Here is a 26,608-nt window from a genome sequence, read left to right on the forward strand (position 1 = left end):
CTTCTCAAAGACATCAAAAAAGGGGACAAAAGCCCATCAACCACTGTTACCCAGAAACCTGTTAAAAGAAAAGCATCTGATGCCTGTAGAAAACCCAGTGTGATTGATGACTATACCTTCTGGCTATGAGCTATAGGGGCTATGGACACAAAAATAAATGCAGCCTTCATCTGTGTGACACAAAGAAACCTGACTGTCCAGGCCCATCTCAACCTAAACTTCTACTCACCCTGTCATGCCTGGATGGATAGGAGAGACCAAGTTCCATCAACTTAAGTTGGGCTCCCAAGAGCCTGAAGTCATTATAAAAGTTGAGGGAAAGCCTGTGACTACATGGTAAACAATGGAACAGAACTCTCTTATCTTCAAAAGTTCCCTCTATCAAAAAGTTAGCATCTTCATGGCAACTGGGACTCTTGCCACTCACCCTTTCTGTCAGGCACAAACTTGCAGCCTGGAAGGTCATTTCACCAAACATGAATTCCTGTGTAAGCCAGTTCCCATACTACTTCAAAGAAGAGACTTCCTGTTCAAGTTAGAAGCACTGTCTTTTACACCAAACCGGTTAGCCTGTCCCTCTTGTTTAACCTGGCACTTTGAACTTTAACAGTTTTCTGAAAAGGAAACGGTGCCTGAATCAGAAAACTATAATCCTAAAGTTCTGAAAACTCTCCTCACAGAGCTATACTTGCTCATGGGCCTGAACAGCAAACATGCTCAGCTGTCATGGAAAGCAAAAACAGACATCCAGCCACACATCAGCCTCAGGCTGTTCATCCCCTTGGGGAAGATCTCCATGCCATCAACAACTCAGCCGTCACCTTGCATTCTGTGGTTTCCAACCCGTACATCCTTTTAGGACTATTGCTCACGGGTTTGGAAACTTTCTCACTATTTTAAGGGAGGCCCTAGCAACAGATTTGGCTCTAGGACAGCCTATTTCTCTGTCTTTTCCCACTCTGTAATAGTCCCCCAAGAAAGTAAAAATAAAGCTTCAAAACTATAAAATGTCTATAGACTGTCAAAATGCTAAAATACAAGTCACCTGCCTGTAAAGGGAATTAAAGATCTCTGAGCTGCCAATGCCACCATGATTGTTCTCTGTATATGTTGCCTTCATTTTCTGCCACCCACAGCCTTCTGGTACACCTGATTGGACCTAAATAATGCCTTCTTCTGCCTTTGATTGGCTCCTGTCAACCAGCACGACTCTTTGCCATTAAATGGAAAGACCCCAATTTGGGACTTAAAAGTTAACTGGCCTGGACTCAACCTCCAAGAGATTCCAAAAATCATTTGTCCTTTTTGGAGAAGCCCTGACAGCTGACTTCCTTCATTTTCCAGAAAAAAGTTTCACTGTACATCTTATTAATGACACCCAAGCTGCCTATTAGAAAGACACATCAAGCTCTGCTACGATTCTGGCAGAAATTGATTACAAGAAAAAAACTCTGCAAATTTCTTGGAACTGCTGGCTTCTGTAGAATCTGGATCCTTGGGTTCACAAAAACATGACGCATACTGAGACTTTCAACCTGTGGGAGTGCCCAGTGGCCTACCAGTACAAATACTTGGATCGAGTCACTGAGGGGTGCCTCCCTCTCTGCCTTCATGCTGTAATAGCCACTGTCTTTCTGGTCAAGAAAACTGACACACTCACCTTAGGCCAAGACTTAATTGTCCAGGTGCCACATGATGTACAGGACCTCCTGAATAACTGTGTAACACTCAATCCTGCCATATATCTGAGCATCCAACTGGGTCCATCAAACAGTAAGCTAAAAATTGGCACTTGACAGATGCTGAGTATACTGAGTATACCATGTTCATGGATGAAAGTAGCTCTGTTAGGACAAGCTAGATATGCTGTGGTCACCTTGGGCAAAGTTATTTTGGCCAGAGCTCTCCTGCAACTGCTTCCTGATGCTATTTGGAAATGTGCCACCAATATCATCAAACCTGTACTCCTAACCCCCCTCTGGGAATCTAATTGACTGAAATATCAACCCCAGTGAGAAAACCTTTACCCAGTACTCCCAGAAGATCCATATGAATCAGAGCCAGACCTGCCCCCACCATATGCTCTGCAAGTTCAAGCCACATTGCTGACATCTCTACCCCTGCAGCCAGCTCAGGCTTCAGCTTCCATGTCACTGGCCCTGACCTCCCCATTTAAAGATATACAGATAGGCTTCATCTTCCTCTACACCTACTCAGGCTGGCTTGAGGCATTCCTTCCCAAAGCTGAGAGTGAAAGGGCTAGAGAGACTCCATTTTCTTTTTGTAACTCCATTTTTAAGAAATTATTTGAGTTTATTTAAACTGTAGCTGAACACACTCCTTTACTCCCTCCCCTGCAGCAAACATAAAACCCACTAAAGAAAAACAAAGCCATAAAATCCAGAACAAATAGAACAAATTGTAATAGGCTCATTGTTTAACTACAACGTCCACCCAAGGTCTGCCTGACCAGCATGTGAGTGGCAACTTCTGGGAAATCTAAACCTTGTAATAATTATGTGAGAGTCTTGTAAATTTCCTGAAAATGAGGTAATGTGGTTTTATGGTTACTGTGGAAACCAAAAAGGTACTTACACTGGAAGCAAAATCCAATTGAGGTGGACAACTCTCTGCTTCATGGTTGGAGACTGTCCACCACCAGCTACAAATCAAGCTTTATTTCTTCCTGCATTTGGTCTCTCATGAGTGCCTTTCTTGCTAAAACTCACCATACCAAGAGGACAATAAAAGCTTGTAGGGTCCTGCTGGGAAAAATCATTCCTAGATATGGTCTCCCCTTGATCACTGACAGTGACAATGGTTCTGCATTTATAGCAGGGATAACTAAGTAAAAACTACATACAGCATACAGGTCATAAGCTCTAATATGTTGAGAAAATAAAATAACCCTACAGAAATAGTTTATAACTAACTCCACAAAAGTTTAGCTAAAATATCAGCTATACTGGCACTCCTGCACACACATATAACTTAGGTCCATATTAACTACCTCTAGAAGTTTCAGAAATCCAACTTTAGATCCACCATTCCAGAGTTCTGGAGAATTTATCTGGACTAGACAGCTCCTTTAGTGTTCACTCTGAAGAGATGACACACTCAAAGCTCTGCCCTGGTCACTTTGGATGCTGACCAGTCCATGTATGACTGAAGCCTGACATGGTTCACAGGATTGCTCCATACCTATTCCTCTTGATTTTCATGCCTTTTAAGGCTGCTTATCCCAGTCCTTGCTTCCCTGCCCCCTGCTAGCTGTGGTTTTTCCTATAGATGGTTGCCTAAGAGAATAGAACAATCAGTGAAACACTTAACCAAGATTTGATGAGCATCTAAAGCACACTGGACACTCTTCTAGATCAGATTAACTCACTCACTACCTTGCCAGAGTAATGTTACAAAACAGGCAGACCTAAATTATGCTTCTTCCTACAAGTGGGAAAAACTCTGTAATAAGATAATCTTGGGGACCTAGGCTAGGGCCAATCCAAGGTCACTGACAACTCTAATATTACTACTTATAGTAGGGTCTTTTCTCAGAAGATCACATGTAATGCGCCCAACAAAGATTTGCCAGGGAAACTAAAATACGGGGGAAAATGTAACAGAAAATGAACCCATACCCGGTATACTTCAGTTTCCTAGATGCCCAGGTAATAGTTACTGCTGCTGTTCTGATTGCTTCTGTCTCCTAGAAATGGCTGGTCACTGTGATGCATAGCAGGTTACTATGATACATATTTCAAGGACTAGTCAAAGACAGCCAAGTACCCTACCTCTGTACTTCTCCTTTGCAGTCCCATAAAAACCTCCCTTTCTGGGGTTTTGGGGCCTGATGTTTTGGGAATGATCCTGATCAGTGCCTGTTGATATAAAATATATCTGCCTCCAAATCCTGAGGCTCATTTTGGTATTTCTGCTTGCTTTTCCACAGACAAGGTCTCACTAAGTCTCTAAGTTGTTTAGACTTTATTGAAATTTTGCTGCTTCAGCCTCCACATGTACTGGGACTACAGATATCTAGTTAAATTTTACATTTAACTACATCATGCCAGTTAAATTTTACATTTTCCTTAAAAAAACAAAACAAAACAAAACAGAATCCTTTGATTTTGTTGGTTTGGTAGCTATCACACCTGCAAAAACACACTGTTATCTGTTTAGTAGCCTTTCACCCAGACATTGGCAGAGAATCAGATATAAAAGAAAATTTTAAATTTTGGCATGTTTTCTGTCTTCTCGGTGAGTTGTACAATAATTTTATAGCATTTTTATTCAGGTATACTTCACCTAACAAAGTATATTTTTAAGTGTACAGTTGGTTTTTAATGCAGTCCCTGAATTTTGAAACTATCCATTTATTTATGAAATGGTATCTTAGTCATGTCCAACTTTTAGAAATTATTAATAAACTTGCTCTAATTATCCTTGTACAGGTTTTTATGTAGACACAATTTTTTAACTCCTTTGCAAAGGGTAAATATCAAGGAGTATGATTGCTGGATTACATAGTGTGTTAGTTACTTTTCTCTCACTGGTGAGACAAAAACTCTTGACAGCCCAAATTAAGGGAGAAAGATTTATTTAGCTCACAGTTTGTAGATGTTTGAATCCATAATCAGCTGGCTCCAGGGCAGAGTGACACATGGCAAAGGGCAACAGTTCATGGTGGTGGAAGACAACAAAAGCAACAAGAGCTGAAGGGGAGAACAAGACTTTCTGGCCCTTTTTATCTTAGCCAAACACCTGGGATTATGATGGTGTTAATCCAGTCATTGTATTGATCCAGCGATTACCCAGACTTAATCCCGGCATTGTGTTATGAATCAGTCTCAAACTTTAGATTCAGCTACCTCACCAAAAGCCTGCTCCACTATGACTGCATGAAGCTTTAGGGGGACATCTAGACACAAACAATAATACATGGTAACAGTACATTTGGTTTTGTAATAAATTGCCAAACTGCCTTGCAAAGTAGCTGTACTATCTGGATTCCCAAAGTGTCTGCCACCTACACGGCATTCTGGAAAATGCAAAATTTATAGCACAATACAAACATCAGTAGTTGCCAGGGTTTAAGGAGGAAGAAAGATGAATAGATAGAGCACTGACAATTTTTAGGAAAGAGATAATATTGTATAAAATAATCTAATTATGGATATCTGTTATAAGGTTCTCCAAACTCAGAATGTACAGTGCCCCAAAGTAATGCCAAGGTAGACTGTGGATTATGAATGAGAATGTGTCAGTGTAGGCTAATCAGTTTTAACAGATGTGTTGATAAATGTGGTGTAGATTATGGGTTAATTAGGTGGTAGGGACAGACAGTGCTTGGAAAATGTCTGAATCTTCTGTTCTTTTATTTCTGCAAAGCTAATGCTGTTCTACTAAAAAGTGAAGTGTATTAAAAGAAGAATTTTCATGTGAAAAGAGCATTTTATGTAAATGGAATTACAAAATGGTAAGATTTTTCTTTCTCTGTCTCTGTCTGTCTGTCTGTTTTTCTCTTCTTCCTTCTCTAACACCCCTACCTCACTCCTTGTATGGGTGTGGGATTAGCTCCTTTCACTTAGCATATTTTTTCCAAAAATTTATCTATGCTGTAGCATAAAACTGTACACTTGTTTTCTTGAATTGCCATATCTTTGTATGCTTTTAGTATCAAGGTAATACTTGTCTTGAATAACAAGTTCGAAAATGTTCATTACTCTTCTATTATTTGAAAGTGTTTTGTAAAGATTATTGTTAATGCTTTCTTGTTTGGATTTCTCTTTATTGGAAGATTTTTAGATATTAGCTCAATCTCTTTATTTATTATAGACTTATCAAGACTTTCTATTTCTCCTTGTTCTATTAATTGTTTCCATGTTCCATAATTTTGGGCATGTAAGTATTCTTAGCATTTCTTTATAATCATGTTTATGTATTTCTGTAACACAGATAGTAATCACATTTCTTTAATTCCTGTTTGAATAATTGAGTTTTTGCTCTTTTTTCTTGGTAAATGTGCTATGCTAGAGTTTGGCAGTCTGCATTTGTCTGTTTTTATATTTAAAAGACCAACTTTTGGTATCGTTAATCATCTTGTTTCTGTATTCTGTGCTTCATTCATTTCTGCATCAGTTTTTTAAATTTCCATCATATTCACGAATTGGGTTCAGTTTTCTCTTTCTAGGTGGGGCTGGGGGTGTGGTTCAGTGGTAGAGCTCTTGCCTTGTATACACAAGGCCCTAGGTTCAATCCCCAGTACCACAAAATAAAATAAAATAGATACTTAAGGTGAATTGACGTGAGGCCTCTTCTTCTAAGATAGACATTTAGGGCTATAAATGTCTCTCTGAGCACTTTTATTCACTGAAATTATGTTCTGTCCTGTCTTAGTTTCATTCTCCTTAAAGCTTTTTCAGAAGTCCTAATTTCAAAAGCCCTAACTCTTTAGGAGTTAATTTCTACATATTTGTGAATTTTTAAAATTTTCTCCATTTTAACTTTAAAATTTTTTCCAATACTTTACACGACTTAAATCTTTTTAAATTTTTGAGACTAGTGGCTTAATATGTGATCTATCTGACAGAATTCTCTATGTATAATTAGGAAGAATCTGCTATGGTGTTGTGTGTTATATAATGTTGGAAAATCTTCTATTTCCTTATTAATATTGTTTTTCTATTTCCTTATTAATATTGTTTTTCTATATATTAATGAGAGTACAATATTAAAATATCTATTACTTTTGACTTGAAAATTTTTCTTAGCTATTTATTTTTAGGTTTTGCTTCATAGAGTACATTTGGACGCTATATTTGTTGGGTGAATGTAGTTCGTAACATTCTCTGGTTGGATTTATACTTTTACTATTATGCAATATCTTTCTCACTCCAGTAACAATTTTTTGTCTGAAACTCTATTTCATCTGAGTGTAATATGCCCCTTTAACACATGTGAGTACTGTTTGTATGTGATATATTTTCCCATTCTTTTCCATTCAACCCATTGTATCCTTGAATTTAAAGTACCTTATAGACAAAATATATATGAATTATATTTTTATCTCTTTTCCCCATCTCTGCCTTTTAAAATGGAAGTTTTAATCCATTTATACTTAATGTTAGCATTGTTCAAAAAGCTTTACTTCTGTCATTTACTATTTTGTAAATATCATATGTCTTACTTCTATGTTAATTTCTCCATTTCAACATTTTCTGTGTTGAATAAATATTGTCTAGTGTATCTTACCATTTCTTTTACTATGCTTTTTTCAGAAATTTTTCCAGGAGGAATAAAATTAATATCTGACCTTATAAAAATCTAGTTTGGGAGATAAAGTTCAATTGCAATAATATTTTACATCTTTATTCCATTATACCCTGATATTATTATTGTTGCAATGACAGATTACATCTTTTTTACATGGAGGGCTCATCAAAATTAATTTAAGATTCTTACTTCATACTGGTGTCTTTGGAAATAGACAAAATAAATTGTAAAAAAGTACGTTAATTTTGTCCTTTGTATTTACTCATGTGGTTAATTTTATTATTATCCTTTACTTACGTGTAGTTAAATTAATATCTAGTATCCTTTCATTTCAGCATGGAAGACTCTCTTAGTATCTCTTTTTGGAAAAGTATACTAGCAATAAAGTTTATGTAATGGTTTTAATACATTTTTTACATTTAAAAATGGTTTTCCTAGATATAGAATTTAATTTTGGGTGGATTTTCCCCAGTACTTTGAATATATCATGCCTCTGGATTTTGATTTTCATGGTTTTTAATGAGGAAACAGACTGTTAATTTTAGTGTAATTTATGATAGATTGCTTTTCTCATTGCTTTTAAGATTATCTTCTGTCTCAAACTTTTGACTAGATGTGAATTTCTTTAAGCTTATGAGCCTAGATGTGAATTTCTTCAAAATCAGAGTTTATGACAGTGTTTGGGTTTCTACACTAATATTTTCCAACCAATTTTGAGAGATTTGGGGCATTATTTCTGATCATTATTTTTGATCCTTTTCCTTTTTCTCTCCTTCTGAGATTTCTATTACATGAAAGTTGGCGTGCATGATGGTATTACGTGGAGCTCTTTGGCTAGGTTTATTTTTCTCCATATTTTTTATTTTCATAAGACTAGATAACCTCAATTCACACTAGTAAATTTTTATTTTTAGTAACTTTACTTCTCAAATTCAAATTTTTGTTAAGTTCTATTTTATGCCTTTTATTGCTTTATTAATACTTTTAGTTTAGTGAGACATTGGTCTCATTCTATCCTTGAATTCACTGCACTCAATTTTCTTAAGCTCATTGGAAGTATTTAAAGTACCTCACTTGAAGATTTGGTCTAGAAAATCCAATCTTTGAGCTTTATTGATTTACTTTTCTTATGTCCAGCCAACATTTTCTTTCTTATTTTTATGCCGTGTAATTTTTGTTGCAAACTGGAGATTTTGAATATTATAGTATGATAAGTGTGCAAATTGATTTCTTTCACATGATTTGGTATCATTTCTGCTTATTACAGCTATTATTATTTGATTCTATATTTAATGAATTTTACTGAACTAATTTTTGAAATCTGTACTTTTTTGTGGTCTTGATATCGCCATTATATAGTTAAAAATTTAGCTAATTTTTGGACTGAGCTTACTTTAAACACCTAGAACCAAAAAATCTTCCACTAGCTAATGATGGATTCTGGTGTGTGTATTGGAATAACTTTCAATGCTCTTCCAGGTCATTCTTTCTGATTATATACCCTAAGGTCATCAAGAGTAATGGATATGGGTCCTTCTCAAGTCTTTACTGAGCAGGTACACAACCCTGAACCTATTCCTGCCTTCCAGTTTCCATAGAAAATGTTGAAGTTCTTTAAAACCCTTAAGGGCACTCATTTCCCCTTATTTCCTTCCATGTTTTTCCTTAACTTATTATTTGCCTCAATTGTTATATATTAGTGAGCAGAAACCTGAAATATTTTTGAGAGATTCCTGTTAAAGTAGCATAATCTTAAAAACTAAGGTAATCAGTTCCAATGCTTTAAACAAAGACAACTTTTGAACTGGTTGCTCTGAAAGTGATCAGAGAGGTCAAAGATTATCATTAATTATAATTCTTTGGGGAAGAGACCCATTTGGTTTTCTCTAGCACTAGGAATGCACATAAATACACTGTTCCTTGTTTGTTTTAATAAGTATTCCCTGGGTTGCTGCAAGAGTTTGATAAATTTCACAATTCTGAAAAAGTTTGTGATGGTTTTTGCTATTTTTTCATTGTTTTATTGAGGGTAAGGATTTTTTTTTGTTTGTTTGTTTTTCTCCAGTACCGGGAACCGAATTCATGACCTTGCGCTTGCCAGGCAGGCGCTTTGCCGCTGAGCTAAATCCCCAGCCCCGAGGGTAAAGATTTTTAATTCATTATTGTGCCTATTTTTTTTGCTGACGTGCTGATATTACTTACTAATTTTTACTACAGGAAGTCTTTATCTTTTCACTGGTCAACAAACTGGTAGTTTATTTTCCTTACTTTTTGTTAATTGGTGAAACTTCCTCATAGCCTATTGGATTGTTAGCTAGTCTTAGGCTGAGATTTATAAATCTCCCAACTTTACTCAGCAACTCTTTATTCATGAAACATTGCTTGAATACATGTTTTATGTGAAGCACATATTTTACCAGACACAAGATATAATAACTCAAAGTCTGGCAGGGAAAGTATATATATTTGCTATTACATATTGATGCCATATTTTTCTAATCTGAATTTTCCTTTTAGCTAAGTTATTCAAAATAAAATTACAAAGTTAATTTAGCACCTGGGTATTTCTAATGTTGAAAGCATAGTCCTATTAGGATATAGAACAAGCATTCTTATAAGGAGACATTCTCCCTGAGTTTGTTTGACTTGGACCATGGACCTCCTAGTCTGAATGACATGCTTCATTCCAACTTTTAAACTGTCGACTGAATTAAGATGTGTTGATGAATATTAGTTTCTTTAATAAAAGTACTGACACTTAGACATTCCTGTTGTCTGCTTGTTTTGTGGAATAATGAAAGATTCTAGTACTTTCCTCCAAAGGCTAGATGTTGGCACCTAAAACTGATGGGCATATTTCAGACAGCTGGTACTATAAACTATCCTGTTTTGCCATTTCTGAATGGCCTCGAAGGTGTCTTTACTCTATTTTTCCTGCACATGTTTGATACTGTAGACCCCTTTAGAGACCGTCTCAGGGATTATTTATAATGTACTGATGTTACCTTATTAGTAGCTGCTATTTCTGCACAGAAGCATGAGGTTTGTTGACACTTGTTTTACTGCTGAAACCTTATTTTTGGTCTCTGGTAGAACACTATGGAGTTTTACTACTGAAATGTTATGGCAATCTGGATGAAAAGTCATCACATGTTCATTTCCCTACAGGTTCCAAGGCTTTAAGTAAGCACCTGAATAAGCTTTAGAAACTTGACAGATAATGTGATTGCACGATGTTATTACATTCCTATTTCAGTTGGCACTTTTATTACTCTCAAAAACAGTTTGTGGGGTTGGGAACTTTTCTTTGCAATAATATTTCAAGAAATAGATCCAAACCTATAGCATGCATGTAAATTTATAGAAGGGAGAAATATTAAGCAACTTTTCATTAATTTTGAAACAAGGCTTTTTTGGCAATGATGAGCAAATCCTAAAGCTACCACTCCTATGATCTGATGATCTCCATGTGGGAGCAATTTTAACACAGTGGAAATTTTCACCCTGTTTATTGTGGGCAGTGACTTTTTTCCTTAGCAACTTCACAAAGGGCTCCACACTAAAGCAGTCTAAGCAGACCTCTGTTCATTTTCTTCTCTAGCCCATTAGATATTTTTGTTCTATCTTTCTCCTAGCTTATTGGAATCTAATGATTCACAAAGGATGTATGCAAATTGATTTTTAATTTAAAATATATTATAGGACAGAACTTAAACAAAATTGTATTTCCATTCTTTGAAGCAAGTTGAGATTTTTAATTAAAACTTTTCCCCTATAAAAACAAATATCTCCAAGTCTCTTTTATAGTTTTATTTTGCTTTGCTTATAATGTAAACTGTAAAGTTAAAAGGCTAGAGGTATATGCAAAATAAACTAAAATGTCTTATAAAATGTAGGGTATAATGTTGAAATCTTTCCTCATATGTGTATGAATATATGTATGCAAATATATATATATATACACAAACACACACTATGTAAACACATATACATGAATTACTCAGTGCTTATATATTGCCTTTGATATCATATACATGTGTGAATATGCATAAAAACATATACAGTATATCTATATATGTATGTGTATATATGCATATGTGTAGGTATGTGTGCATATGTGTCCAAAAAAGGCTAAAATTTAAATGGTAAAATGTAGTCACATTTTTTTCATTTATTCCACATTAATTTTTCATTTTGTGCTGCAGGCTCATCATGATGCTCAAGCAGAGAAACAAAGCATCCTGTGTAAACATGATCTTGCTCTCAGTGGCTAACAATACAGAAATTTCATACAGATAAATTGGTCATTGCAGTAGTCTGTGTAAATGCTAAGGCAAGCAGAGTGAGCTAGAGGATGAATTTAATGTACCTGAAGGACCACGGAAGTCTTCCTTGAGAAAGTGCTACCTATGGAGGCCTGAAAGATTAAACTGCCCTAGGGTAAACAAAGGGAATATTATCGCGGGTAGAGAAAAGCAGAGTGAAAAGGGCAGCACATGTCGAAGGACCGAGGGATAAGAGAGCACTCTGCTGGAAGAAATGCAAGGAGGAGGTAAAACGTGATATACTGGAGAAACAGGCAGGGTTTAGCCCATGAAGATTTTCATAACTCATGTTACTGGGGTTGAACAATAAGAATGAGATGAATACATTTGAGCAGGTGGCAAAAAAAGTACACACTGATAAGAATGGAAATCTGTAGGGAATAATGCAACCCTGAGAATTTTAAGTCGTGATTAGTACTTAATAACTAAATTTGTTGGTCAAGTCTACAGACCTGCAAAAACTAGATGTTAGTATTTGCTTTCTTCTGTAAATTTGATTAATATGTGATAGTGAAGATCAATTAAAATTTCCTATTGATATTATTATAGGCAATTTATCACTGGTTAGAGATAGTATGAATCTGTTCTCTTCTTAATGGTTCCTTTCATAGTTCACTATGAATATAAATTTGGAAAATATAGTCAATAAGTTCATTAAAATTAATTAAAAGTAAAAGAGCACTATAGATATGTCAAAGTTCACTTAAAGATAAGGATTCAGATTCCACGCTTTTAGAAATATTAAAGAAATAACAGCCTGCTGTGGGACTGATCAAATTCACTGAAGAGTCAAGAAAAAGTTCATTTTGTAAATATTACAAAGCTCAAGGGGCAAATCTTAAGGATAAAAGCTGATTGGATATCGAAAATTTAGTGAGATCCTAGAGCCCTTCAGGACTCACAGTACTTGTACAACTGGATCTCAAGGATTTGTGGAATTTTTCACTTTTTTGGTCACTTCTGAGTTGGCTCTGCCTGTTAAATTTTATTTTAAAATACTTTTATATTCCATGAAATGGTCGTGTATGAATTTATTAGCCTGGATTAGTTTGGCCTAGTTCAGTGTTTTCCAACCAATAACAGAATTGAGATGGAACAAGAATTAGAACACATATTCTTTGTGATAGAAGCACATTTAGGAACTTGCAGATTTCAAAGAGGCAGGTTTAGCCGGGACCCAATAATAGTAATGTGACTATCTGAGATAGGAGGAAAAGACTGAAGTCTCAAATTTTGAAACACTGACAGGAGGAATTTAAGAAAAATATCTCTCAAAATTGTTAATTGGATATATACTTTAAGTGCAAATTATATCAATGGAATTTTAACACAGAACTACTTTATGTAGACAATATTAAACAGTAGCTAAAAAAAGATGAGCTTCATAATTAAAGTTTACAGATAAAAAATTACTTGCTTACAGAGAAGCAATACTCTGTTGAAGAAGAAAGCATCAGGCTTCTGAGTTTCTTACCCTAAAGTCTGACTCTTTTGGTACCTGAGAATCCAGCAGCTGTTTAGCATGTAGTTATAAGATAACCCAGGCTTCCATGGTCAGGATGAGTGTAATTATTACTGTATTCTCTCTGATTAGCAGTAAATTGTTTGCTTGTTAAGTTTTGAAGAGTTTTAAAATTCTTTGAGAGAGCATTTGGGGCCACAAAAAAGAGCTGGTGGAGAGGGACAGACAGGAGAAGAGACACATCATCTTAGTGATTAGAGCTCTATGTAGAGTTTCCTTGTGGGGAAAAAAGCTCCTTTTTTCTTAGGAAGAGGCAAAAAGGGTGGCTCATTTTTTTCTCATTTTACCTTTAAAGACACTGCACAGAGAGCTTACTTCAGGGTTACACACTGATTAGAGGCAAGACCAGGTTTAAAACCCAGATAGATCATTTCATACCACCATGTCTTTGAAACTCCCCTTTATACTTTATAGTCAACATACATCTATAGTTGCTTTCAATTAACAAAATGTGTTCGCAATACACTAGACATGCTTATTCGGTCATCCATCTCTCTTAATTTCCTAAATTGATGCCTAATGCTCATTGATATAAGAGGGCTAATGAATAGTAAGCCTCAGTTCTTTTCTTTCATGGCATTCTTAATGCCTGTTTGTCTATGAATCACTGATACGAATCAGGCTGCTTTTGCTTAATTTACTAAATTACTTTTTTTTAAAAGTTGAAGTGGCTATTTGGAGGATAGAGGGCACGTATCCATGCTTGGTAATATTCTGAGTGCTCTGTGCTTATCTGCATGTGTATTTTCTTACATATCTTATCAGTAGCACAGATTGACAGGAGCTAGTTCTGAGAAGAGGGCTTGCCTGCTAAGATTGCAAAGGGCTACAAAATGGTCTTCTGGATAGTCCTGGTAGAAGTAAACATTCTTTTATTATTGGAAGCATGCCCATTTTCAAATTTGTGTAAAAGGAAAAGGAAATTTTCTCCCTACTGCTTATTCTATTTCTAAACATCTTGTAAAGCCCTCTTTTTCATCTTTTATTACAGGACATTATGTGGGTAGCAGAAATTAGACATTCCCGGGTATTTACAAATGTAGTATTTTGAAAGGTATATTACTTTTTCCACTGGAAATTAATGCAATGAGAACTGTTTTACAGGCACTCTAAACTGTAAAAATACAAACATGGTTCGTGTGTGGCATTTCTTTTTCATGGAGCATTAGCGTCTGGGTAGGTTGATTCCTCTATGGACCCTATACTGTGTCCTCTCTCCTTCCAACTTTCTAGTTTGTTTCCTTATATTACTTTTCTTCTAAATGATCTTTGCATCTATTTATGTTCTTTTTAAATCTGCCTTCCCCTCTTATTTCTTTTTTCATGTATTTCATTTTATTAACTTGTGCTCACATATATCTAATAGATATCTTTCTTCCAGACGTCATGACATACTTATTTTCTTGCTCTACTAATATTATTCTTATGTACTCAGAACTTGTAAATCTATATATCCATAACTGGATTTTCATCTATACCCAGCTTTTTTGTAGCCTTAACCACTGGGAAGGGTCAATGTTTATTGAAGTAAGAATGCATTTGCTTTGTATTCCTGACTGTAGGCGTCATCACCATAACCCCAGCCAGATAACATGCGAGTCTCTCATTCTAGCTTTTATTGCCCAAATGATTTCAAGTAATAACAAATTGAAGGTCACCCCATGATGTGCTCATCATTCATGCTGACAATCACTTTCTCATCTTTTCTGACAGAATGCTGAACACATTATTTTGTATATATTTTATGATAAGAGATTTTTTTCCTGGATAGTTGCTAAGGTATATAAATCACAGGCATTAATAATAACAAAAATGATAATAATTTGAAATGAGGTATGTGATAGTTTTATAGACATTAGATGTTTAAAAAGGCAGAGAATGCTTCCTCAAACTTCCTATTTTGCTACCTTCATGATCTCAATTTCTACTTATGATCATATGTACATTTAAAAAATGTATATAGTCGAACCAAAGTTCCTTTTAAAAAAGGAATGTTATTCGTTATACACCATTTATGAACATAGACATAAATGCCAGGAAAAATTAGAAACAAGCTCTTGGAATTTAGAGAGAAACAGTATAATAGAACAAACCTAGAAACAATGGATTTGGGGTAATTTCTCTAGTAATGCTTACCCTACCTACCAACCTTGAGCATCAGTATAAAGATTTTTTTTGGAATTGGACAAAAAAATGAACATCGTAGAAAATCCCAAGTAACTGTTACTCCAAAGCACAGTAAAAACTGTATTTGTTCCCAGCTGTATTTATCAACACATGGATGATGTTTACTCTGTGCTAGGCACCACTTGAAATAAGTATTATTATTATCTTGATTTCACATACTAGCAAAATGAAGCATAGAATTAAGTCATTTGTATACAGTATGCAGCTAGTAATTGATGTAACTGAGCTTCAAGCAGTGCTTTGTACAGATTATTGTGAGTTTTGTTTGGTAAAATTTAAATTGTAAAAAATGGAGTAGATATGTTAGATAATGTTCTTTCTCTCAAAAATTACATATTAAAGTACTCAGAGAATGTGGAGAATGACACTTGGAAATCATTCTTAAATTCAGAAAAAAAACCAGTATAAGTAGATAGTTTGGCAAAGGATGAAATTGATTAGGATAAAATATTAATAGGTAAATTCAGCAAAACTTATATGAATGTTTATTTTCCTATTTTCAAAATATATCTGTAATTGTAATGTAGTGTGCACAAGGTATCTAGAAGTGTACCTTCACTTAGCACACTTCTCTTAGATATTTTATGTTCTTTGCCCTATTAGTCTGTTTTTCAATCTGTACATATGTAATAATTTTACAAGGTATTATAATAAATGCATCTTATGCTATAAAAATAAAAGACAGTGAAGGGAGGGAGAAAACAGAAAGGAATTGAGATGTGTTATGTGCATGTACCAATCCCTACAGTGAATGCAGTCATTATGCCCTGAAAACGTGTACTAATGAAAGTAAATGAAAAAAGGAAAATATGTCTGTAAGTTTGAATTACTGACTAAAGTTTTGTATTTCTGAGTGAAATGTAAAAAGAAACACAAAAATGAAATATAGGTACTTATCATAAGTGGAATTTACTCACTTCGTTTGAGAATCCTTTTTTTCCAGACAGTTTTTAGAAGACACAAATTGGGTAAAGGTACCCAAAGCTGTATGGTTCTCTCCTCTGCTTATTAGTCCTATGCGGTCCCTTTGCTTTCTTTGAGAAGCAAGTGACTGCCCATTTCTCAGAAAGGGTTGTTGGCGGAGGGAGGGCGTCTTTCAGACTATAGGTACAGGCATGAGATTATAATAGTAGACATAAGCCTCCCCTGAGAAGACCTTTAAATGCGTACATATTTTCACAACATTGTAGAAAATTTTAGTTACTTGTTTTGTATATTACTAATTTTTGTTTTAAATCTTGATTTATCCAAAGATGAATTGATCTGTTAAAACATAATGAAGAGATGAGCAACTGAGAATTAGTAAAGAATACAGATATTCAAAATATGTAAGTCCTTAGGAGCCAGAAAGCTGAGGCACAGCCACAAGACAATTAACATTTATTGCCCAGGACTCTTGTGCAGCCAGAGACCAGGAGGGAGCAGAGATATGAGTCCGGCGGCTGATGTCACGCACTGTGCTGGGACTGTGCACTTTTGAGATAATAGTACTGCCGGAGGCCGGAGGCCTGGACTCAGAGCCAGTCAGGCTTGGGAGAGGAGAAGTCCCTTCTTACACTTCAGGGAACAAATAAACAGAAAGTTCAAGTTCAAGGAGGATTTCAAGAACATGAAGCTTCAATAAGCGGATGGCTTAGTATAGAGTACTATACAATATGGTTACTTTTCAACACTTAAGTGTGATCCTTGTCTGCTGAATGGGTGGGTGTGGTGATATACACATGTAATCCCACTGTTAGAGAGGCTGAAGCAGCAGGATTATGAGTTCAAGGCCAGGCTGGGCAACTTAGTGAGGCTCTAAGTAAGTAAATGAACAATAAATACCCAATGAAGGAAGCAAGGAGAGGATGCGGATCTTGTAGTCAGTGTATGAAAAAATAAATAACATGAAAATATTTCATTTATATTTTTGACTATAGTAGTCAAGGGGAGCAGGTTGTGGGTTTGCTGGTTTGTTCGGTGTTTGTCCATTTGTCTTCCCTATGAGAATGTCAGCTCCAGGGTACAGCGACAGTGCTGACTTTGTTCAGGCTTGGCTCACCAGCACCTAAAGAATGGATCCACAGAGTAAGTGCTGAATAAGTCTGCCAGATTCACCAACAATTTCACCACAAATTTGTCAACAAAGCCAGGAGGCTTAAACATCCCTTTTCTATTTAGGCCAGAGTATTCTCAGCCGGTTAGGATGAGAACAGAGGTGGAGAGGGCAGAGGAGGTGAATCAGGACCATCTGAGGAACTTTTAAAGGTTTTCCACATAATGCCCAAAATTTTACCATGTGCGAAGCTCTTTTCTAAATGCTTTACCTGCCACAATCACTTACTGTCCAGAACAGCTTTATGGAGCCGTTTCTGACACCATCTCCTTTCACAGATGTGGACTAAAGTGTCCCCACACTGATTACTGGAATTGCAAAGATGGATAGGAAGGCCACAAATTCTTTAGTATGTCATGGATTCTGGGGATCCTGGGCTTCTCTAAGTGAAGGGCTGAACCAAATCGCAGTTGTCTGCTGGGTGGTGGGGTGTGGAGCACTAAACTCTTTGCGGACAGCATCCTGGAGATGATGTGCAACCTGAAGAAAAGTTATTGTGTGATGATTATGGAAAGCTTTCACATTTACAGAAAGCTTTCCCACTGTAGTAATGAGTCCTACTACTTCAGAGAATAGATTACAGAATGACTAAATAATAGATTAATAATAGTTTTAATGTATTTTGTCTAATATGATCTTAATTATACAACACACTGTCACATATATGACTACATATAAAATGCATACATAAAATGCACATTTAACATATGTACACTAAATATTGAGAAATTCCTATCTGCCATAGTCTAACAAATACTTTTTTATGTACTAGGAACTGAACTCAGGACCTTACGCTTCAAAGGCAGATGGTGTGCCATTGAATTATATCACCAGTGCAAAGAATTTCCTAAGCAGTATTTGAGCACTTTGCTTTTAAATCTCCAAATACTTGGGGAGAATTTTCTTATCCTTAGTCCGATAATGTGGTACGGAAATATTCACGTAATACTTCAGTATTTGTAGTACTAGACATGCTATTGAGAATCCTGGATTTTTAAAGCTTCATTTTGAAGAGGAAAACGAGTCCTACAGCATTTAAATGATTTTCTCAAAGGACTAAAACCCAACATTTTACTCCTATCCAGTTCTGTCCCCATTCTAATATGCTACTATGAGCAATCTTATTGATCTAAATAGTTTTACACTTTGTTTTTGGACTCAGCTTTATTTGAAGTCATTCAGTTGTAATTTTAATATGAGTTATGTTTATGAGAAAATGTTCAGAAAAGTAGAGGTTGGTGTTCATAATTGCAGGTCAGTAAATTATTTTATGATACTAACCCTAGTGTATGAAATTATTTTATACCATTGTACCATTTATTTATTCAGTGAAATGAAATTAAGCATTGGCATTGTTCTCTTGAAGTCTCTCTCTAGTTTTGCATTATCAACAGGAGCAAAATTGAGTTAATTTAGCACATCATACAATGTAGCTTATGCCGTTCAGTCTAAAGTTATCACTGCATTGTCTAACAGCTCTGCAAGTAAAATTGAATTCAAAAGACTAGTTCAATTCTTCAAGTGTGGCTTTGCTAAAACCATTGAATGTGCATGAAAACAACATTTAAATGTGGATAATTTGAATACTTTCCCTACGTTTTAATCGTTAGTTTTATTTTCCCACTAAACTCCAATCATTAAATCTTTTAAAAAGGAGCAATTAACTCTAAAATGCATAGTTGAAATTACCCCGGGGACCTGATTGTGAAGAAGATTAAACAAGGATAATGAAGAAGAGAAGCAGGGTAGTTTTGCATTTCCCTTGAGCTGGGGCCTGACTTTCCTCAGGTCTTCATTAGATTTACCTTCTGCTCCTTGGCATCTGAGTCAGTACTTATTTCCAAGATTTTATTAAGACAGTTAATTATTCTACTGTTTGTGGACTTTTAATCTAAACGTCATTATTTTTTCAATAATTGTTTACTTCTGAATTTAGAATGCTCAGCAGGAAAGCAAAATTAAAAGGGTCATTATAGATCAAGAAGTGCAGAATGTTTAAGAAGATTTAAAAACAACTTTGTAGTACAACTTTTTTTAATTAAAAATTTTTATTAGTACATGTGTGCAATACATGATTACAATTATCATGAGAAGTTGTTATATGTACATACCACATCTTAATTCTTTTCTTCCCTTTCTTCTCTTCCCGTAACTCCCTCTGATCTTCCCCTAACTCTTTCCATTCTTCCCTTTCCCATTTAACATTTTCTTTATACTTCCCAATACCTATGATACATTTTGGTCTTTATTTGTGCTTTCAGTTTCCAACACAAGAGAAAAAATGCAATAGTTAAACATGTGTGTCCAATTTATTTCACTTAAATATGTGGTCACAAGGTTCATCCGTTTACCAGAAAACATCTCAAGTTTATCTTACTTTGTAGCACAGCAGTATTCCATTGTATATAAAAACCATAATTTATTTATCCATTCATCTGTTGATGGGAACCTAGGCTGTTGTCAAGATTTAACTATTATAAATTGTGCTGATATAAACCTGAGTGTGCACATATTGTTGTGGTATGATGCTTTTAACATTTTCAGGAAGGTTCCCAAAAGAGGAATAGCTGGGTTTAATGGAACCTTTAATTTCAGTTTTTGAGTAATCTCCACACTGGTTTTCATATTGTTGCACTGATTTACACTCTACCCAACAATGGAGAGCTGTTTCTTTTTCCCTACAGCTTGCCAGCCTTTGTTATTGATTTCCTGATGTCCGTTCTTCCTGGAGTGAGATGGAGTCTCAGTGTTGGTTTAATTTGCATTTCTCAAAAGACCAGAGATTTTGAGCATTTTCATATATTTATTTGATGTTTGTACTTCATCTGAGAAATGTTTATGCATTTCAGATATCATATTTGGATTGGGTTATTAAATTTTGGGGGATCTGATTTTTTGGATCCTTTTTAAATTTTTATTTAAATGAGAGTAGTAAAAGAGAGAGAGAAAAAAAGAATAATAGCAGCATACCAGCATTACAAACATAAACGAACCAAAGCAAGAACATTTTAAGTGATACAGGGTTTCAAGACAAAATAATATGAATTAATAGGGGTTGTTATATTACATGTTGTTATCTTCAGCTGCATTGCTCAGATTACCAGATGTAAGAATGGAAGAATGTTCAAATCATTAAAGAGAATAAGAACTAATTATATCCTAGATATTAGTCCTTTGAGGAACAACTGGTAAAATTATTTTACCCTCTGTGGGTTGTCTCTTCATTCTGTTTGTGGTTACTTTTCTTGTGAAAAAGCTTTTTAACATGATGAGATTCCACTTGCTGATTCTTTGCAATATTTCTTGTGTGATCAGCATTTGCTCATAGAGTGTTTGCCTACATTTATATCTTCAAGTATTTTTTTGCATATACCTATATCTTCAAGAGGTTTACCTATTTTATCTTCCAGTAGAATAGGTGTTTCTGTTTTAATATTTAGATATTTGATCAATTTTGATTTTAGTTTAGTGTATTGTGAGAGATATGGGTCTAGTTTTAATCTTCAGCATGTAGAAAACCAGTTTTCCCAACACCATTTAATAAAGAGGCTATCTTTCTTCCAGTGAAGGTTTTTGGCCACTCTGTCAAAATAGGGTAGCTAATGTATTTAGAACTGTTTTTGCCTCTTTTATTCTGTTACACTGATTCTCAGGTCCCGGTTTTTTGTGTTTTTTTTTGTTTGTTTGTTTGTTTTTTTGCCAGTACCAGGCTGTTTTTATCATAATAGCTTTGTAGTACTATTTCAAGTCAGAAATTTTGATGCCTCCTGCCTTGCCCTTGTTACTCAGAATTGCACTAGATATTCTAGGTCTCTTCTGATTCCATATGAACAGTAGGATTATTTTCTCTAATTCTGTGAGGTATGCTATTGATATTTTGATCAGCATTGCTTAAAGTCTGTATAACAGTTTTTCAACTATGGTCATTTTCACTATATTGATTCTGCTTATACCAGATTAGGGTTATCTTTACATTTTCTATTATCTTATTTGATCTACTTTTTTAAAAAGAGTACTGTAGCTTTCAATGTAAAGGTCTTTTACTTCCTTCATTAGATTAACTTTTAAATATTTTATTTTTTATGGTATTGTGAAAAGTATGATGTCACTAATGTGTCTGTCAGTAAATTTATTATTTGTGTACAGGAATGCTATTGAGTTTTGAGTAATGACTTTGCATCCTGCTATGGTACTGAATTTCATTGTTAAATCCAGGAGTCTTTCCATAGAGTGTTTGGGAGTCTTCTATGTAGAGTAGCATGATATCTGTAAATAATGATAATTTAACTTTTCCCCTTCCTATCTTTATTCCTTTTGTTTCTTTTTCTTGTTTAATTGCTTTGGCTACTGTTTCCAGAACTATTTTGAATAGGAGTGGTGACAGTGGGAATCCTCGTCTCCTTCTTGATTTTAGAATGAAAGTTTTCAGTTTTTGACAATTTAGCATGATGTTGGCTGCACTGAAACATCTTAAAATCCTTCATTTTCCCCCTATTTTCCTAGGATTTGTGTATTTTACCCCAATAGGAAATGATATCAGAGGAGAGTAGAGCATTGGATGTTTATATGAATTATCACAATGGGTGATGGTTTTCCATAATATCACAAATGTGACTACCTTAATATATATTTATGTGTTAGAAGCCAATAGTTTAAGATTGATGGCAGGAAAGAGACTAGATAATTTAATTTGTGTTTCTAGGACTACATAGAATTATTGAAAAAGTTTTTGCTTTAGATGGTTAAAGTGAAATTTTTAGTTAACTGAATAGTACAATTATTCCCTACTATATTTTTAAAAATCTCTATTTTTTGCATTATTAACCTAAGGCATTGAAAGTTAAATTTTTAAGAAATGTTTTGTTTGCATTCTTTAGATTTGGGTTCAGGTTTGTCATTTATACCTCAAATACTTCTGAGTTGTGTTGTCCCATACATAAACATTTTCCTTTCAAACAGATAATATATTATAAATTTTATTTATTAAATGTATATGTTGGGAGCAAAATTACTCTTGAAATTGTTTTTTTTGTTGTTGTTGTTGTTTTTTTTTTTTTTGGGTTTTCTCTGGTACCGGGAACCGAACTCACGACCTTGCACTTGTCAGGCAGGCATTTTGCCGCTGAGCTAAATCCCCAGCCCCTGAAATTGATTAACTATTAATCATTTTTTAAATTCAGTGATGTCATTAATAGACAAAACAATGCTTTATTATCAGTGCTTTCTGATTTTCTTAACTTAGGGAACTTGATATGTTTTCAGTATTTATACATCAACACAGACAACAGCTCAATAATGGAAAACATATTCTTGTTCCCTCTAACTGCATTTCATGTGAACCATAAATAGAAAACATTAAACAGACAAGTGAGGGATTTAAATATTTTTTTAAAAAGTGAAAATAAAAATAATATATCAGTAAAAATTTCCAAAAATATTTGCACAATGTGAATTGATAGGAAAGCACTCAAAGGTAAAGGGTAACTGGGATATGGGAAAAGAGAAGGGAAAGAAGGAGAAAGTTTGTATGTATGTATATGCAGGATAGTTAACATGGCTGTTCTACTGTCTTGTATTTCTTTGCTGAAAGAAACTGTCAATGAGTCCTTGGTTGATCAGCTTTGTATGTCTATATCTGTTTTCATGAGAAACCACTTTGAAGATATCAATATGTAATATAACAAGCATTGTTAACTCCGCACCACTCTGTTTGTAACTCTGTACTGTCTGTACTGTTCCTTTGCTATTTTGTAAAATGCTGTCTGTCTGTTAATATCTTCTTCCTTTTATTTTTAAAATAAAAAAAAATATTTGCACAAAAGAACAAAAGAAAACCCTATCATTAACTTTCCTGTTCAAGTCTTGCATATAAGTTTAAACTGTTTTGTGCACTGTATCCTTTTTCAGGTTGAATCAAAACATAAAGAGTTGGATCTTCTTTTTTTAAAGAAAGTCCCAGGAGGTCAACCAAGATGGCAGAGTAGTAAAAAACAGAGAAAGAGTCTCTTTGAGAGTCACCATCCAGATGCTGGAATATAGCAACATGTGGAAAACAAGATGGAGAAAAGTGGGTAACCTGGACCCAGGAGGGATCTGAGGCATGGATTGAAGCCCATGGAGGGAGTGAAGAGAGAAACTTTAACAAAGGGGAAGCAGTTAGCAGGCAGCACCTTCTTGCCGAGACGGGACTCACTGTAAGAGAGGAGTGACTCAGACCTGCTGACACACAGTGACTGCTGGTGACCCCAGAGGCCTCCAAGAAGAGATAAAGCTGTGGAGGGGAGCAGTGGATGTGAAAGACTGCACTAGCTGGCAGTGAGCATGGAAGGCTCAGTCACCCACCCTGTGTGAGAGAGTGATTGACTGGGAACTATTTTGGAGAGGAGTCAATTGAGCTCAGTACTCAGAGAGGCTGCTGGCTCGATCTAGAAACAACTAGTGAGGCTCAGGCCAGCAGAAGGTGCACTGATGGCTGCAGGCCAAATGAAACTGGTCTCTGCCAGAAGATGAAGACCCACTGAGATAATCTACTACCCCACCAAAACGTTAACACTGGCTTGCTGGGATAAATCAACATGCAGTGGGACTGTGTCACATACATTATCTACTAGTGACAGCAGAGACAAACATAGAAGTGGACTTTTGTCTTTTTTTCTCTCTCTTGTTTATTTTTATTGTTGTTGTTTTGTTTTTGTTTTCTGCTTATGTTTTGTTCTCCTTCATTGTGTGATCTTGGTTTTATATGTGTGTGATTATGGTTTCTAGCTTCTTTGTGGTTGTGGTTTTATTTTGTTGTTCTTTTTATCTATTCCTTCTCTCTTTCCCTCCAGTCTTCTGTACCAGTTTTGTAAAGTTAGCATGATTCTGCTTTGTCCTCCAGCCTCACTTCTAAACTCTTCCTCTTCTTTCACTTCTCTATTTTCTCCCTAACACATTTTAAATATTAACCCCTGAGGGCAAAATTGACATATTAAGAACTTGTATACTGCATACAATTTTCTGGTTAGTTTTAGATTTTGTTATATAAATAAAAATCTAGTTAAAATGGTTAAAGGTGGCAAATAAATAGTTAGCTTAGTTTGTTATATTCTAGCCTGTGTTTGATGTTATTGTCATTGGTATCACTATAGTCAAAAGTGACATAATTTTTCTAAACAGAGGTTCTTCCAGGTATTCCAAGACTCAGATTGACTGAGGGTCACAGAAAATACTGTGGTACAGTAGCAAAGAACCAGGGGCTGGGTCATAGAGGCAGTGACTTCTTAATCTCAAAAAATTAAAGAGATAGGATCTTGTAGTAGACTCATAATCCCCAAACCAGCTACACCTATAAGATAACTCAGAGAAGCAGTCATTTCCTAAGGGTTCTAAGTACTAGCAATAAAGCAACCCACCATGGGGAATTTACAAACATCACTGCAGGAATTAAACTAAAAAAAAAAAAAAAATAGAAAAGAAAAGGAGAAGACACTGAAACAAGATGCAACCCTAGATATCCAGTTTACCAAGGGCAAACTCAGGGGTAATATAGAGGGACAATCTGAAAGCCACCCACCTGGCCTCTCTAAAGTTATAACAACAAAGCAATTGAATTAGTCTCTAGAAACAATCAAATCAGAAATAATTTCTCAGATAACTGCAGAAATATTGTCCAAAATGAAAATGATGCTTAGTGACTCTAGAGAAGATACAAACAAAAAATTAGAAGAGCTTAAGTAAATGATGGAAGCTGTAAATGCTCAGCGTAGGAATGAATTAGAATCCACAAGGGAGATTCAAACAAATATCCAAGAGAACAAAAATTCAAATGAAAATACCTGCAGCAGATTAAGCCAGTGTGAGGACAGGATCTCAGTTATAGAAGACAAACTTGCTGTTAATGATTATGAAAAGAAAGATTTCTCAAAAATAGCAAGGGACAATAAATCAATCCAGCAGCTGCTAGATGAGGCAAAGAATAATTTAAGATTGAGAGGAGTCAGTAAAAAAGCAAGAGATAACACAAATGTTATAAAAAACTGTATACAGACATCATGGCAGAAAACTTCCCCAGGAGAGAAAAAGAATTTGACATACAGTTTAATGAGACATATAAAAGTCCAATTAACCATGATAAAAAACTACAGTCAGGAATATCATAGTCAAGATTCCAGAAATTCAATACAAGAATAGAATCTTAAAAACTGTTAGGGAAAAGAAACAAATCACCTATAAAGAAAAGTCTATCAGAATCACAGCTGATTTCTCAGCACAAATCCTCAAGGACAGCTTAGAGTGAAGTATTTTAAATTCTAAAGGAAAACAACCTTCAACCAAGATTGTTGTAGCCTGTAAAACTTGCTTTCAAAACTGATTGAGAATTAAGATACTTCCATCACAAAGAACATCTGAGGAAATTTATGACCACCTAACCAGGACCCCAAAAATTTTTTGAAGGATATTATTGAAAGAGATAACAAGGACTACAACCGCATGAATCCAAACAGAAGAAATCCACCAGGAAAGACAAACAATTAAACAGAGGGAAGGGAAAAAAGGGAGGAACCACCAACAGGAAAATAATATGACAAGCATAAGTCAATGCATATCAATTATAACGATCAATGTTAATGGTCTCAATACACAAATCAAAAGACAAAGACTGGCAGAACTGATCAAGAACTAAGATCCAGGGCTGGGGATATAGCTCAGTGGCACAGTGCTTGCCTGGCAAGCCCAAGGTCGTGAGTTCAATTCCCAGTATCAAAAAAAAAAAAAAAAAAAAAAAAGAAGCAAGATCCAATAATGTACTGCATACAAGAAACATATTGAATTCAAAAAGAAATTCATAGAATAAAAGTCAAAGGATGGAAAACTATACTCCATGGGACAGGAACCCAGAAAAAAGCAGGAGTAGCTATTCTATCTGCAGACAAAGTAAATTTTAATCCAAGATTGACTGAGAGATAAAGAAGGTCACAACATCCTTGTAAAGGGAACACTCCAAAAGGAAGAGATAACAATCATAAAATATGTTCAAGAAATACCAGTTCATCCAACTATATAAAACAAATATTAATGGTCATGGAAAATCAAATAAGCATTAATACAATTTTATTGGGGTATCTCAATATCCCACTGTCACAAAAAGACAGATCAACTAGACAAAAAAGTCAACAATGAAATATAAGTACTGAACCAAAGTTTTGAACAAATTAACTGAGTAGA

This window comes from Chinchilla lanigera, unplaced genomic scaffold (assembly GCF_000276665.1).
Source record: "Chinchilla lanigera isolate Chin_1 unplaced genomic scaffold, ChiLan1.0 scaffold00027, whole genome shotgun sequence".
NCBI classification, from domain to species: domain Eukaryota; kingdom Metazoa; phylum Chordata; class Mammalia; order Rodentia; family Chinchillidae; genus Chinchilla; species Chinchilla lanigera.